A 6,141-nucleotide genomic window follows, 5' to 3' on the forward strand; every position below is an offset into this window, starting at 1 on the left:
GCAAGGCGGAGCAAGGCGGAGCAAGGCGGAGCAAGGCGGAGCAAGGCACTCGCCACCTCCGTTGCAATGTTGAAGGTGAACTTGCCTCTGCCCCTTGCACCACCGCTGACCACCGCAGCTGCCAGTGCTCACCAGCCCGGAGGCCCCGCCATGCCCGTCTAAGAGGAAAGGCAGAGAATTCTCTTAGAAGCTAGGATGATCGTCCCAGGTGTGGATGAAAGGCCCTCTCAGGTTCTCATGAACATGGATACTGGGTTCATGGAAGGTAGGGAGCACCTGAAAATCTATCGCCAGGCTCTAATGGTGGGTCTCGTCTTTGTGGGGGTGGGAAGTGCTCCACCAATCTGACCAAGGTAAAAGGGAAATTATAGAAGTTAGAAGGAAAGACAGAGTAAGTCATAAGAGAGTTGTACAGGTCGATAAGAAAGTACAAGGAGGGGGAACAAAGGAATAGAGAGAGTGGGGAGAGGGAGAACATTGTATGAGACCTCCATTACAGTCAGGAAAACAGGAGCAAAGAGAAGTAAATAACAAAGACTAGAGTCTGGCAAGGTGGCACATGCTGATAATGCTAGCACTTGGAAATGATAAGCAGAAGAACAGGAAACCAGAGAATTAAAAAGCATCAAGAGACAAGAGAAACTTGCATAAAATACTGGCCACAGTAGTCAGGGACACTATAGAACCTAGTAAGACAGTACCAGGCAACCACAGAGAGCCTTTGGCTAAAGATCAATGTGCTACTGCAAAGAAAAAGAACACTGGGCAAGAGACAGGCCCAAGAAGAAGAAGAAAGGCAACGGTGGCTCTCTGAAGTTAGAAAAGAGACTATGTTTCATACTCCCCCACCCACCAGTTCAAAGCAAGTTAGAGAGTTCCTAGGCACTGCAGACTTTTGTAGATTGTGCATTCCAGGTTTTGCTGAATTAGTGGCCCCACTTTATCCCCTCACAAGAGATAAACAGCCCTTCGTATGGGGAAATAAAGAACAACAAGCCTTCGATGCCATTAAGACTGCCCTAATGTCGGCTCCAGCTTTGGGTTCCCCGGATGTGACTAAGCCCTTCCATCTATCTCGGCGCTGCACGCCCTAGAAAGTGTAGTTCGTCAGCCCCCTGACCGATGGCTGAGTAACGCTCACATGACATATTACCAGACACTGTCGCTCAACTCCGATAGAGTCACTTTTACCCCGCCACAAGCCAGAACCAGACTTAGAGCTCCCTCTCCATGACTGTCAGCAAGTTCTTGCGGAGGCACATGGGTGGCATAAAGATCTGACAGACCAGCCACTAGAGAGCACAGACATTACCTGGTTCACAGACAGGAGAAGCTATCTAGAGGAAGGGGGAAGACGTGCTGGAATAGCTGTGGTAGACAGACACCAAGTTATCTGGACGCAGGTCCTGCCAGAGGACACATCAGCCCAAAAGGCAGCACTGATTGCCCTCACTAAGGCCTTAAAGTTAGGAAAAGGAAAACGACTCAACATCTACATGGATAGCAGGTACACTTGTGCCACAGCCCACGTCCATGGGGCCATATATCAACATAGGGGTATACTGACGTCAGGTTAAAAAAAATAAGAACAAAGAGGAAATACTGGCTCTGCTGAGGGCCCTCCATGACCCTGCCAAGGTAAGCATCATCCACTGTCCTAATCACCAGAAGATAGATCAAGACAGATCTCCATTTTAATGAGGTCCCTAAAGGCCTGATGGGCTTAGCCAGTTAAGCTCCTCTTCCCAGACACTCCTCCCTGCAAAAGGTATTTAACCTCAGGCCTGCCCTGAGAAAGTGAGGTACAGTACTCATCACAATTCTCTGCCATGACAATAAACACCTTAAAACCATGGACTGCCTCTTCCTATTGGGATCCGCCTGGGGAACAATGGAGCAGGTCTTCCTCGAAAGAGCTGCATCTAAACTCCCGCAGGCAGCCTACCTGTGCTTTCAGCCATGGTCTCCACCAAGCCAAGCCCCTCCCCATCCCAAGGACTCTTGTTCCTGTGGGACCCGGCCAGAACTCTCCTCCTGCTCTTTTCCCTTCAGCCCTGGGCTAGAGCCAGCCCGAGGACCTTCTCTCTGTTCTCAGCTCTTCCACAGCATCCAGGGGCATCTTGGGCAGTCCAAGCCAACACCACAGGTCCACAGAGACCTCAGACTGTGCCTCCCCACCCCCCGGGGTCCTGCAACTTCTCACAGCCCAACATGGCGGCTGGGGAACAAGCCATCAAAACTTCCCAAGTCCAGCCTCGCCCAGCAGCCTGAGTCCTGATCAGATGCAGGCCTCCATTAAACACACAGGCCACACAACAAGTGAAGCAGATGCTTTCCCTACAGCTGTAGCCTGTATGTGGTATCCATTCCCCAACAGGGCTGCCTTGTCTGGATTCAATGGGAAAGGAACAACCTAATCTGGCAGAGACTTGATGCACCAGGGTTGGGGATTCCCAGAGGGACCCAACTGTTGGAGTCCACCAAAAGACCCTCACTCACAAAGACCACAGAGACCAACATTGCTGAAAACTGTAAGAGGTTTTTTTATTGATCCAACGCATTGGGGACCCCCCTCAGCATGCAGGCAAGAGGAGAGACCCCGAATGAACAAAGAACACACTTTTTATACCTTGTAAGGGGCAGATTTAGGCAACAGGGCTAGCTGTCTTATTCTCATTGGTGTAGCAAGTAACCCTTTCAGGCATTGGTTGGTTTACATAGGGTGACTACCTTTGACCTAGTCCCTCACTCTGCCTGACCTTATGGTTTTTCTCGGCATTGTTTAGTTGGCCAGCTTCCTTATCTGGCTCTGCACTTGGCTAGTATAGTTTGAAAAGTCCCTTCAGATGGGGAAGGGGCTAGGCAGTCTTGAATTTATTTTGGATTCTACACAACCATCTCAGAGGAGAAGAGGAGGGGAGAGGGAGGAGAGTCTGTGAGAGAGGTCAGAGAGGGGGCAGTGTTTGGGATGTGAATATAAACAAATAAATAAATAAAATGTCTCTAACTTTATCCAGAAATTACTCCTAAATCAAAAACATAAGGAGATAGATAGATAGATAGATAGATAGATAGATAGATAGATAGATTATAGATATAGATGATATACACACACATATATACATATATATCACTCATACTTGGTGTGATGAAAATGTTGTAAAATTAGACTGTGGGTGTGCCTACAACTTTGTGAATTTACTAAAACCATGAAAACATGCTTAATTCTGTGCAAGAGTAAATTCTATACTATGATAAAAAGAAAAAGTAAAAGAAAGGAAGGGGAGAAGAGTAGTATGCTTCCTCACAGCACTTTATCCTTATCCTCTAGTATATAGACTTTAATATTTTTAATTTTGACAAGAAAGAACTTGCTGCTGAACACTTTGGGGCCCCCGTCTGAAATTTTACAGTCACAGTCCTTCTGAGAGATGTTATGTCAGGTCAATGAAATGCCCAGGGCCAGAAAGTCACTGGAGCCAAGGCTATATGTGTATTTTTTCCCCCCTCAGGGCACTAAAAAGCCTCTGTAGATACCTGAAAGGCTGGCTCTACCTATGGAAGATGGATGAAGAGCTCCCAACATGTCTGCAGAGACTACCCCTAAATAAAAGGAAGAGGGCAGGGCTATGGAGTTGTAGAGCCATGAAGACAAGTATAGTTCTAATGAGTGAAGGAATATACAATTACAAAACCAAACAGACATATAAAAGATAGTTTAAACAATTAAATAACAACATTAAACAGTGAGTAATCTGAAATAAACTCACTCCTATTTGCAACACCTGAGAGGAGCATACAAATACATTCCAAGAATAATTCTGTGTTTTGAAGGCACTTAGGTCATGTGACTGTTTTGTATATACTCGGACCAGTGAGTAGCACTATTAGGAGGTGTGGCCTTGTTGGAGTAGGTGTGTCACTGTAAGCATGGGCTTAAGACCCTCATCCTAGCTGCTGGACATCAGTCCTCCACTAGCAGCCTTCAGATGAAGATGTAGAACTCAGCTCTGCCCACACCATGCCTGTCTAGATGCTGCCATGCTCCCACCTTGATGTAATGGACTGAACCTCTGAACCTGTAAGTCAGGCCCAATTAAATGTTGTCCTTTATAAGACTTACCTTGGTCATGGTGTTTGTTCACAGCAGTAAAACCCTAACCTTAGTTAGGGTTTTCTTGGAGTATTCTCACAAAGACTCAGAATTCACATATGACTTGATTCCTAGATCATGTCCCAGGAATGCATATGAATTCATTTTATTTTAAAAAGTAACATAGACATGAAGAAAACCCTTTTTAAAAAAAAGATTTATTTATTTTATGTATGCAAGTACTCTGTAGATGTCTTCAGACACACCAGAAGAAAGCATCAGATCCTATTACAGATGGTTGTGAGCTGGGAATTGAATTCAGGACCTCTGGAAGAGCAGTCAGTGATCTTAACTGCTGAGCCATCTCTCCAGCCCAAAAGCCCTTTTTATATATGGAGTCTCTCTCTCTCTCTCTCTCTCTCTCTCTCTCTCTCTCTCACACACACACACACACACACACACACACACACACACACACATCTACACCATTAGCATACCCGGTGGCTAAGAAAGGCAGAAAAGTTAATCAGAACTTTTTGCCCAGGATTAAAAGATACATTTTCGCCATCTGATGAGAATGCTAGGAACAAAACTTGGGTACACAACAGCAGCAGTACTACTGAGTCCAACCCTGAGCCCCGAAATATGTTATTATAATGGAGAAGATGAAGATGCCCAGTTACTCCTTCTATCATCTACAGGTGATGAAAAATCCATATCTATCACTGTGAATGAACTCTGCACAGTTTACACAGTTCTCTTGATATGAGTTAAGACAACGACTTACTTAGGTAGAGATGAGTCCAGATTATGTTTAAAGTTCCATAATGTGATATACATTCTTTAAAAGTGATAATTTTCCTTGTACATGCATAGGTATTTTGGCTGCATGAGTATCTCTGGGAGGATATTGGAACCTCAGAAAATGGAGTTACAAATTAGGTCTAACTTTCCATGTGAAAGCAGGAAATTGAACTGGGTCCCCTGAAGAAGGCCAGGTTCTAATCTGAGCTATCTTCCTCAACCCCTGTTGTTGGTTTTCTGTTCTGGTTGTTTTGTTTTGGAGACAGGAACTCTCTATGTAGCTATAACCATATGGACCAGGCTAGCCTCAAATTCAAAGAGATCCACTAGCCTCTCTCACACAAGTGTTAGGATTACATGTGTACACCATTCCATCCAGCTGAGATATATTTTTAAAATGAACTATCTATGAATCAGAGAACAAAATGATAAGACTTAAACAGGGGGCTGGAGAGATAGCTTAGTGGTTAAGGGTTCCAGCTGCTCTTCCAGAGGGCCTAAGTTCAATTCCCAGCAACCACATGGTGGCTCACAACCATCTGTAATGAGATCTGATGCCCTCTTCTGGTATGTCTGAAGACACATATATAAGATAGATAGATAGATAGATAGATAGATAGATAGATAGATAGATAGATAGATAGATAGATAGATAGATAGATCTTTAAAAAAAGAAGACTTACACAGGAACACTAATTATTTTGAACAGTAATGTTGCTTGGAATTTTATAATGAATTAATTACAACTAATAAACCATGACCTATGTTCCCATTCTTTTTTATTAATTTCTTTGCTTTGTTAACTTCATCTCTTTTAGACTTTTTAACTGTGTGTATATACCTCTGCAATGGCATGCATGTGCCAGTTACAGGACAACTTGGAAGTGTCCATTTTGTAGTTTGTCTATGTAAGTACTAGATCTAAAACTCACCTAGTTAAGCTTGGCAGCAAGAGCCCTAAACTAGAGAGTCAACTCACTGGCCCTTATTTTCAGTTACAACAATATTTGTATTACATACTGGTGTGTGGGTGTGCATACAAACCAAGTGTAGTATTCAGACAAAAACTGAATGAGTAACATGGATGTCCAAAAGAATGAACTCAGGTCTTCAACCTTAAAATAAACAATATTTACTCCCTGAGACAATTCTCTCCATTTACCTGTTTCTGAGAAAGTGTTACGAATAAATTTTAGGCCTTAGGATAAACTAATATAATCCAAAAAATAATGACAACATAAATA

The sequence above is a fragment of the Mus musculus genome, chromosome 17 (genome assembly GCF_000001635.26).
Source record: "Mus musculus strain C57BL/6J chromosome 17, GRCm38.p6 C57BL/6J".
NCBI classification, from domain to species: Eukaryota; Metazoa; Chordata; class Mammalia; order Rodentia; family Muridae; genus Mus; species Mus musculus.